Source organism: Lolium perenne, chromosome 1 (assembly GCF_019359855.2).
Source record: "Lolium perenne isolate Kyuss_39 chromosome 1, Kyuss_2.0, whole genome shotgun sequence".
Classification (NCBI taxonomy): domain Eukaryota; kingdom Viridiplantae; phylum Streptophyta; class Magnoliopsida; order Poales; family Poaceae; genus Lolium; species Lolium perenne.
The window spans coordinates 81296675-81308168 of NC_067244.2; positions in this window are offsets into that span (position 1 = coordinate 81296675).

Below are 11494 nucleotides of genomic sequence, written 5' to 3' on the forward strand. Positions count from 1 at the left end.
TTTCTGGAACCAAAAACAGCAGAAAACAGGAACTGGCACTGTGGCATCTTGTTAATAGGTTAGTTCCGGAAAACGCATAAAAACATCATAAAGTGCAAGCAAAACATGTAAGTATTGTCATAAAACAAGCATGGAACAACAGAAATTATGGATACGTCGGGGACGTATCAGCATCCCCAAGCTTAGTTCCTGCTCGTCCCGAGCAGGTAAACGATAAAAAGAATAATTTCTGTAGTGACATGCTACTTACATAACCTTGATCATACTATTACAAAGCATATGAAATGAATGAAGTGAATCAAGGCAATGATCTATAGTTGCTAACAAGTAGATAACATATAGCAAAACTTTTCATAAAGAGTACTTTCAAGACAAGCATCAAAAGATTGCACAAGAGTTAACTCATAAAGCAATAAATTCAAAGTAAAGGCATTGAAGCAACACAAAGGAAGATATAAGTTTCAGCGATGGCTTTCAACTTTCAACATGCATATCTCATGGATATTGTCAGCACAAAGTAATATGATGAATGCAAACATGCAAGTATGTAAGAATCAATGCACAGTTAACACAAGTGTTTGCTTCTAAGATGGAAGGAGATAGGTAAACTGACTCAACATAAAGTAAAAGAATGGTCCTTCGCAGAGGGAAGCATTGATTGCTATATTTGTGCTAGAGCTTTGGTTTTGAAAACATATAGAGAGCATAAAAGTAAAGTTTTGAGAGGTGTTTGTTGTTGTCAACGAATAGTAGTGGGCACACCAACTACCTCGCCAACCAGACTTCCAAGAGCGGCTCCCATGAATTATTTTTATGTTTATGCGGCACTCCTTCCAACCTTTCTTTCACAAACCATGGCTAACCGAATCCTCGGGTGCCTGCCAACAATCTCATACCATGAAGGAGTGCATTTTTTTTTTAGTTTTATTATGATGATGACACTCCCCCCAACCTTTGCTTACACAAGCCATGGCTAACCGAATCCTTCGGGTGCCTTCCAACAATCACATACCATGGAGGAGTGTCTATTTAAGTTAATTAATTCGGGACTGGGAATCCCATTGCCAGCTCTTTTTGCAAAATTATTGGATAAGCGGATGTGCCACTAGTCCATATGAGAGTCCGTCAAAAGTAAATGACAAGGTTGAAAGCTAAACACCACATACTTCCTCATGAGCTATAAAACATTGACACAAATCAGAGGTAATAAATTTTGAATTGTTTAAAGGTAGCACTCAAGCAATTTACTTTGGAATGGCAGGAAATACCACATAGTAGGTAGGTATGGTGGACACAATTGGCATAGTGGTTGGCTCAAGGATTTTGGATGCATGAAAAGTATTCCCTCTCGATACAAGGCTTAGGCTAGCAAGGTTGTTTGAAGCAAACACAAGTATGAACCGGTACAGCAAAACTTACATAAGAACATATCGCAAGCATTATAATACTCTACACTGTCTTCCTTGTTGCTCAAACACTTTTACCAGAAAATATCTAGACCTTAAGAGAGATCAATTATGCAAACCAATTTTAACAAGCTTTACGGTAGTTCTCCACTAATAGGTTTAAACTACATGCAAAAACTTATGATCTACTTGAGAGATCAAAACAATTGCCAAGTATCAAATTATCCAAGACATATGAGGCATTTTCTGCTTCCAACCAAATAAAGATAAGTATTGTAGCTTCCAACTTTTATCATTGAACATTAAAAGTAAAACGAAGAACAAGTGTTCATATGAAAAAGCGGAGCGTATCTCTCTCCCAAACAAGGATTGCTAGGATCCGATCTTATTCAAACATAAACAAAACGAAAAATAAACACACAGACGCTCCAAGTAAAGCACATATGATGTGACTGAATAAAAATATAGTTTCAGGGGAGGAACCTGATAAGTTGATGAAGAAGGGGATGCCCAAGGCATCCCCAAGCTTAGACGCTTGAGTCTTCTTGAAATATGCAGGGATGAACCACGGGGGCATCTCCAAGCTTAGACTTTTCACTCTTCTTGATCATATATCATCCTCCTCTCTTGATCCTTGAAAACTTCCTTCACAACAAACTTCTCATAAACTTCATTAGAGGGGTTAGTACTCAAAAAATTTGAATCCACCTCGGTCCTGTAGTGGCACATTGCAAGAACTCAATATAACATTAGCTACAGCCCTCTACGTCTAGAAAGCCTTGCTTAAAGTCCACAAGAGACAATGCAAAAAACAGAGACAGAATCTGCCAAAACAGAACAGCCAGTAAAGACGAATTTTAATAAAATACTTCCGTTGCTCAAATCAGAAAACTCAAAACTAATGAAAGTTGCGTACATATCTGAGGAACACGCACGTAAATTGGCATATTTTTATGAGTTACCTACAGAGAAAATAGCCCAGATTCGTGACAGATAGAAATCTGTTTCTGCGCAGAAATCCAAATCTAGTATCAACCTTCGATTAGAGGCTTCACTTGGCACAACAAAACACAAAACTAAGATAAGGAGAGGTTTCTACAGTAGTAAACAACTTCCAAGACACAAATATAAAACAAAGTACTGTAGCAAAATAACACATGGGTTATCTCCCAAGAAGTTGCTTTCTTTATAGCCATTAAGATGGGCTCAGCAGTTTAGATGATGCACTCGCAAGAAATAGTATTTGAAGCAAAAGAGAGCATCAAGAGGCAAATTCAAAACACATTTAAGCCTAACATGCTTCCTATGCAAAGGAATCTTGTAAATAAACAAGTTCATGAAAAGCAAAGTAACAAGCATAGGAAGATAGAACAAGTATAACTTCAAAATTTTAAGCATATAGAGAGGTGTTTTAGCACCATGAAAATTTCTACAACCGTATTTTCCTCTCTCATAATAATTTTCAGTAGCTTCATGAATAAACTCAACAATATAACTATCACATGCAGCATACTTTTCATGATTTCCAAACATATAATTTTTATCAAGCTCAAAAATAGTGGAATTAAAACTTTCGAACACACTTTTATCAATAGTATGACAAGATGATTGATCAATCTCAAGAGATATGGGACTCATAGATAAAGTCAAGAACTCTCCAATCCCATTTTCATTAGTAGTACAATTAATAGTATCAAGTAACATAGGACCATCATCTAGAGCTTTATCATAAACATTTGCTAAGCAAAATTCTTTAGTACCATGCATTTCGATATCAGGCACAAACAAAGCATTATCATAAGATTTATCAAAGTAGCATGGATTATCATAAATAACAGTAGCATAATTATTCTCACAAGTTTTACTCATAGGTACTATTTCAAGAGAATCCACAGGAACATAACATTCAACCTCTTTCGGTAAGCATGGAGGACAATCAAATAGTGTAAGAGATAAAGAGTTACTCTCATTAGAAGGTTGGCATGGGTAGCTAATCCATTCTTCCTCCTTTTGTTCGTCGCTCTCCTCTTCTTTTTCATCCAATGAGCTTTCAGGTTCATCAATTTCTTCTTCCACCGGTTCCTGCAAATTGTGAGTGCATTCTTGTGCATTAATGTGTCTCTCTTTATAATCAAGGATATAAGGATTCCTACTGTAGCATTCTATGCAAGAATTAAGGATAGTAGAGACATAATCTTTAAGGTCCTTACAAATAGCACAAGTTTCATAATTCTCAACCATGAAGGATTCTATCTCAGAGGCTCCCATAAATAAGACAAATTGCTCTACCTCTTCGAACCCATAATGAATATAGCAATTCTGATTATAGCTCTTAATAAAATATTCCTCACTAAAGCCACATTGAAATTTAAGATGTTTAGTATCCTGTTGAGAGCAACAGTTTATATCATGGCGTCTAAGCAAGATTCTAGCAATTGTATTTAATTTCTCTATCATAGCACTCATTATTTTACCAGTTCTTGATTCTCTATAATTATTATAACATTCTATAAGCTCCAAGTAGGTTGTTGGTTCTCCCATAACAGCAGTTTTTAATTTTTTGGTTTTTCAATTTTTTATGGATTTTTGGGTATAAAATAAAACAAGACAAAAATAAACTAAGCAAAAGTAAACTACGCAAAATAATACTAGACAGAAATAAACTAAGCACAAATAAACTAGACAAAAGTAAACTAAGCAAAACAAAATAAAATAAAACAGAGAGAGAGGTAGAGTGTACTCCCCAGGTGAACTTATGAGTAGAGCTATGCCTCCCCGGCAACGGCGCCAGAAAACAGTCTTGATGACCCACAAGTATAGGGGATCGCAATAGTCTTCGAGGGTAGTATAACCCAAATTTATTGATTCGACACAAGGGGAGGTAAAGAATACTTATAAGCCTTAACAACTGAGTTGTCAATTCAGCTGCACCTGGAAAAGCACTAGCAACAGGGGTGATGTGAAAGTAGCAGTAATATGAGAGCAATAGTAACAAAGAATACGTAAAGCAGAATAGCAATATGAGAGCAATGGCACCAAAAAATAGTTGATACTACTTCCAATGACATATAGAACGAGTATATAATGATGAGAGATGGACCGGGGTTCCCAGCGATCTACACTAGTGGTAACTCTCCAATAAGTGACAAGTGTTGGGTGAACAAATTACAGTTGGGCAATTGACAGGAATCAAAGCATTAAGAAAGAACATCAGGCTTATTAATTATGTAGGCATGTTTTCCGTATATAGTCGTACGTGCTCGCAATGAGAAACTTGCACAACATCTTTTGTCCTACCAGCCGGTGGCAGCCGGGCCTCAAGGGAAACTACTGGATATTAAGGTACTCCTTTTAATAGAGTACCGGAGCAAAGCATTAACACACCGTGAAAACATGTGATCCTCACATCACTACCATCCCCTCCGGTTGTCCCGATTTCTGTCACTTCGGGGCCTTTGGTTCCGGACAGCGACATGTGCATACAACTTGTAGATACAATCTAAGCAATAAGTATAAAGCTCAAATCTAAGATCATGCCACTCGGGCCCTAGTGACAAGCATTAAGAATAACAAGATTGCAGCAACAATAACTTCACAAACTTTATAGATAGACTAATCATAATGTATCATCCATCGGATCCCAACAAACACAACACCGATTACATCAGATGAATCTCAATCATGTAAGGCAGCTCATGAGACCATTGTATTGAAGTACATGGGGGAGAGTATACCGACATAGCTACTGCTAGAACCCGTAGTCCATGGGGGAACTACTCACGGAGCATGATGGAGGCGATGGCGTTGATGGAGATGGCTTCCGGGGGCACTTCCCCGTCCCGGCAGGGTGCCGGGACAGAGACTTCTGTCCCCCGAATTGGAGTTTCGCGATGGCGGCGGCGCCCCTGGAGTCTTTCTGGAGTTTCGTCAATTGGTACTGCGTTTTTAGGTCGAAAGGGCTTTTATAGGCGAAGAGGCGGCGCAGGGGGGCACCTGGGGGCGCCACACCCTAGGCCAGCGTGGCCTAGGCCTGGCCCGCGCCGCCATGTGGTGTGGTGGCCCCCTGGCCCCTCTCCGACTCTTCTTCGGTGTTCTGGAGCCTTCCGGGAAAAATAGGAGGTTTGGCGTTGATTTCGTCCAATTCCGAGAATATTGCCCGAACAGCCTTTCTGGAACCAAAAACAGCAGAAAACAGGAACTGGCACTGTGGCATCTTGTTAATAGGTTAGTTCCGGAAAACGCATAAAAACATCATAAAGTGCAAGCAAAACATGTAAGTATTGTCATAAAACAAGCATGGAACAACAAAAATTATGGATACGTCGGGGACGTATCAAGGGGTTATTGAGAATTGAGAGTGGCATAAACACAACTTCAGTTTTTGTAATGGCATAAACACAACTTGTGAATTGAGGAGTTGCATAGAACCAATTAACCCTTTTTGGTGATGTCGTCCTATAGCCCTTGTCAAATTAAATTCCTCTGATACTAATGGGAGGGCTTGCTCACCCCACATGCCAGGAAGAAGTGGAGAGAAACTACTCGTCCCTTGTTGGACATGGGACCACTGGAAACTTATTTTTAAGCCCTTTTGAATCTTGGTCAAATCCTTGGTTTGACCAAGATTTAAACAAGTTTAAAACATGAAAATGAAAAGGTAAGCCTGCATCCATCTTAGTCACTCTAAAATGAAGCATTTGGGAGGTTTTCGAAATTTCCATGTTTGAAACCCAAAACCACTTCTCTTCATGCTTGATCAACTTCATAAGACAGAGTTTAGGTTTAGTGGGTAGATACATGATTTGTCTGGTTTGAATATGTTTAGACCTTGTTTATCAACTTGAATGATTACTATATGACATAAGAATACTATGTGCTTTGGTTTTCATTTTTTATTTGTTCTGAATTTTTATGCCCATTTGATCTTGGTCAAATCCTAGGTTTAACCAAGATTTAAACAAGCTTAAAACATGAAAATGAAAAGGTAAGCATGTATCCTTCTGAGTAACTCCAAAATGAGGCTTTTGGGAAGGTTTTTGAAATTTCCATGTTTGAAACCCAAAACGACTTCTCGTCGTGCTTGACTTCATAAGACAAAGTTTAGGGTTAGGGGTAGATACATGATTTTTATGGTTTGAATATGTCTAGACCTTATTTATCAACTTGAGTGCTTACTATATGACATAAGAAGGCTATGTGCTATGGTTTTTCATTTTTTTTCATTTTTATGCCCATTTGATTCTTGGTCAAATCCTAGGTACGGTTTGACCAAGATTTGAACATGTTTAAAACATCAAAATAAAATGTAAGCATGGATCCTTCTTAGTCGCTCTAAAATGAAGCTTCTGGGAGGTTTTTGAAATTTCCATGTTTGAAACCCAAAACCACTTCTTTTTATGCTTGACTTCGTAAGATAGAGTTTAGGGTTAGGGGTAGATACGTACATGATTTTTCTAAGTATTTTTATGCCCATTTGAATCTTGATAAAATCCAAGGTTTGACCAAGATTTAAACAAGTTTAAAACATGAAAATGAAAAGATAAGCCTGCATCCTTCTTAGTCACTCTAAAATGAAGCCTTTTGGAGGTTTTTGAAATTTCCATGTTTGAAACCCAAAACCACTTCTCTTCATGCTTGATCGACTTCATAAGACAGAGTTTAGGTTTAGTGGGTAGATACATGATTTGTCTGGTTTGAAAATGTTTAGACCTTGTTTATCAACTTAAATGCTTACTATATGACATAAGAATACTATGTGCTTTGGTTTTCATTTTTTTATTTGTTCTGAATTTTTATGCCCATTTGATCTTGGTCAAATCCTAGGTTTAACCAAGATTTAAACAAGTTTAAAACATGAAAATGAAAAGGTAAGCCTGTATCCTTCTGAGTCACTCCAAAATGAGGCTTTTGGGAAGGTCTTGAAATTTCCATGTTTGAAACCCAAAACGACTTCTCGTCATGCTTGACTTCATAATAAGACAAAGTTTAGGGTTAGGGGTAGATACATGATTTTTCTGGTTTGAATATGTCTAGACCTTGTTTATCAACTTGAGTGCTTACTATATGACATAAGAAGGCTATGTGCTATGGTTTTTCATTTTTTTTGAATTTTTATGCCCATTTGATTCTTGGTCAAATCCTAGGTACGGTTTGACCAAGATTTGAACATGTTTAAAACATCAAAATAAAATGTTAGCATGGATCCTTCTTAGTCGCTCTAAAATGAAGCTTTTGGGAGGTTTTTGAAATTTCCATGTTTGAAACCCAAAACCACTTCTCTTCATGCTTGACTTCGTAAGATAGAGTTTAGGGTTAGGGGTAGATACGTACATGATTTTTCTAAGTATTTTTATGCCCATTTGAATCTTGGTAAAATCCAAGGTTTGACCAAGATTTGAACAAGTTTAAAACATGAAAATGAAAAGGTAAGCCTGTATCCTTCTTAGTCACTCCAAAATGAGGCTTTTGGGAAGGTTTTTGAAATTTCCATGTTTGAAACCAAAACGACTTCTCGTCGTGCTTGACTTCATAAGACAAAGTTTAGGGTTAGGGGTAGATACATTATTTTTTTGGTTTGAATATGTCTAGACCTTGTTTATCAACTTGAGTGCTTACTATATGACATAAGAAGGCTATGTGCTTTGGTTTTTCATTTTTTTGAATTTTTATGCCCATTTGATTCTTGGTCAAATCCTAGGTACGATTTGACCAAGATTTGAACATGTTTAAAACATTAAAATAAAATGTAAGCATGAATCCTTCTTAGTCACTCTAAAATGAAGCTTTTGGGAGGTTTTTGAAATTTCCATGTTTGAAACCCAAAACCACTTCTCTTCATGATTGACTTCGTAAGATAGAGTTTAGGGTTAGGGGTAGATACGTACATGATTTTTCTAAGTATTTTTATGCCCATTTGAATATTCGTAAAATCCAAGGTTTGACCAAGATTTGAACAAGTTTAAAACATGAAAAATAAAAGGTAAGCCTGGATCCTGCTTAGTCACTCTAAAATGAAGCTTCAGGAGTTGAGGTTTTTGAAATTTCCATGTTTGAAAAACAAAACCACTTCTCTTCGTGCTTGACTTCATATGACAGAGTTTAGGGTTAGGGGTAGATACGTACATGATTTTTCTAAGTAATTTTATGCCCATTTGAATCTTGGTCAAATCCTAAGTTTGACCAATATTTGAACAAGTTTAAAACATGAAAATGAAAAGGTAAGCCTGGATCCTTCTTTGTCACTCTAAAATGAAGCTTTTGGGAGGTTCTTGAAATTTCCATGTTTGAAACCCAAAACCACTTCTCTTCATGCTTGATCGACTTCATAAAACAAAGTTAAGGGTTAGGAGGTAGATACATGATTTGTCTGGTTTGAATATGTTTAGACCTTGTTTATCAACTTGAATGTTTACTATATGATATAAGAATACTATGTGCAAAGAAGTGAGCCTAGCTCATTCGGTTAGGGAAGTGGATGTACAACCCAGCCACCCAGGTTCAAGTCCCCACAGGCGCAGAATTGGGTTCTTATTATAAAAAAAACACTGTAGGGGATTCCCTTACCGTATTCCTTTCATAAAAAAATACTATGTGCTTTGGTTTTCTTTTTCTGATTTTTTCAGAATTTTCATGTTTTGATCTTGGTCAAATCCTAGGTTTAACCAAGATGTAAACAAGTTTAAGACATGAAAATGAAAAGGTAAGCCTGCATCCTTCTTAGTCACTCCAAAACGAAGCTTATGGGAAGGCTTTTAAAATTTCCATGTTTGAAACCCAAAACGACTTCTCTTCGTGCTTGACTTCATATGACAAAGTTTAGGGTTAGGGGTAGATACATGATTTTTCTGGTTTGACATGTCTAGATCTTGTTTATCAACTTGAGTGCTTACTATATGACATAAGAAGGCTATGTTCTTTGTTTTTTCAAATTTTTTTGAATTTTATGCCCATTTTACTCTTATTCAAATCCTAGGTTTGGCCAAGATTTGAACAAGTTTAAAACATGAAAATAAAAGGTAAGCCTGGCGTGGATCCTTCTTAGTCACTCTAAAATGAAGCTTTTGGGGGGTTCTTGAAATTTCCATGTTTGAAACCCAAATTAAACCACTTCTCTTCATGCTTGACTTTACAAGACAGAGTTTAGGGTTAGGGGGTAGATACATGATTTGTCTGGTTTAAATATGTCTAGACCTTGTTTATCGACTTCAATAACTACTATATTAAAGTGTAACCAACATCTTTTTTCTCAAAATCTTGTATTAATTTTTAAACTACGGATGGGTGGACGCGTATGTGGCTGATTACCATCATGTATTTTTGGTGCAGTCTTTGCAATTTTTCTAAGGGTTTTTCCCTTTGTTTCAGTGTGTTTTCTTGTTGTTTGGGTGGCTCTAGCTTCTTTTCAAACCGCTTTGACTACTTTTGCCTCACCGCATGGCCTCTGACTGGAGAAATCACGTGCCATACCATTCTTGGTTTCCTCCCGGCTCTCTCTCTCTTCCTCATTATCTTCCCCACTATCGCGACTCGCGAGCTCCTCCCTGACAATCCCCTACGCTCCCTGCAGGAGCTCCTCTCCTTTCCTAATTCTCTTCCAATGGAGGATAGAGTGACTGGCATTGACAAACGCTTCAGGCGGTACAGCGCGGGGCGGTGGTGCCAGGCCCTGAGGCAGCAGCAGGTGCCGCTGCTTGGACGACGAGGTAGAGGCGGCGGGGAACGGCGGCCGGCAGTGAGTTCGGCCGGAGCCTGACCGTGACAAGCTGCTGGTGAGGTGCAGCCATCGCGGACGTTCGCGTCGACCTGCGCCAGTGGTGGGAGCGGAGGGGAGGACCGGCGCCGGCGAGGAGGCGGCGACGGCGCAAAGAGTGATGTGCCCAACGTCCGGACGAGCTCCACATCCTCCACCCGCCAATCCCCTACACATTCACCGGCTTCCGCCGCCGGAGCTTCTCGCCTCGCCTGATCCCTTCAAGCGGAGATAGAGGGACGGGCGCTACGGCCTGGCGTCGAGAGGCGCTTCAGGTAGTTGGCAATCTACAACTCGGGGCGGTGGAGCCAAGCACTGAGGCAGGAGGTAGGCGGCAGCAGGCAGCGCTGCTTGGGCGACAAGGCAGAGGCGGCGAGGTCGGCCGGGGCTTGGCCGGCACAAGATGCTGGTGAGGTGCATACTGTGTGGTCGCTGACATCCGCGTCGAGCTGATGCTATCACGGAAGTGGCGGGGAGGAGCAGCGCCGGCGAGGAGGCTGCCAGCCAAGGTTGACCACGAGCTTTCGATCCCCGTTTTCCAATGTATCGTCCAGTTTCTTTTCTGAATTTTTTATGTATGTTGGCTGAGTTGCAGATCTAGGAGACCAAGAGCCATCGCCGCATCGCGGCAGCAACAAGAATTTCTCCCCCGCTACCAGACTACCCTGCCGCAGCGCCTGCTCCACGTACGTCAAATTCAATCAGCCAAACCAAACCAACTCTCTACCTTTTCTCTTGCAAGTTAAACACAAATGGTTTCGTGATGCCATAAGTAGTCTTTTGTTTACCGTAGCCAAGTGACGAGTCTTCTTTTGCAATCAGATCTGGGCTATTTTTTTAGCTAGGAATAAGATCATCTTTTACGTGCTTAGTTACAGAAATCCTCTTTCATAGCTCTTTCAGATCAGGTATAATTTTTTTTCTTGGCTATAACTTTCATGTATATGCGGAGAACAACTAGATTAACAGTGGAAGCTCAACTTGGGAGATCAAGATCAGCTTCGTCGAGCCTTATACTTTGTGCTCTCAAATTCTGTAGGTTCCCTTTTATATGCACTATAAATGGCAGCGAAGTTTCCATGTGTTGAAATTATAAGAATAATCAGTAAGGAAGATTGTATCAAACTGAAAAAGCATGCATGTATGTTCGTTTTGTCATCTCTAGCAGACCTTTTCTATTTAGTGAAGTTACACCGGTGTATTCCACGCCAATCGTAGTTGTTCAAATGAAATTGCTTTTGCTTTAGAAAATCAAATCTCATGTCAGGATATGTCATGCCTGCAGGTCCAAGCACTAAAACTGATTTTTTTAAGGATATATCTTATTTGCAGTAGAGAT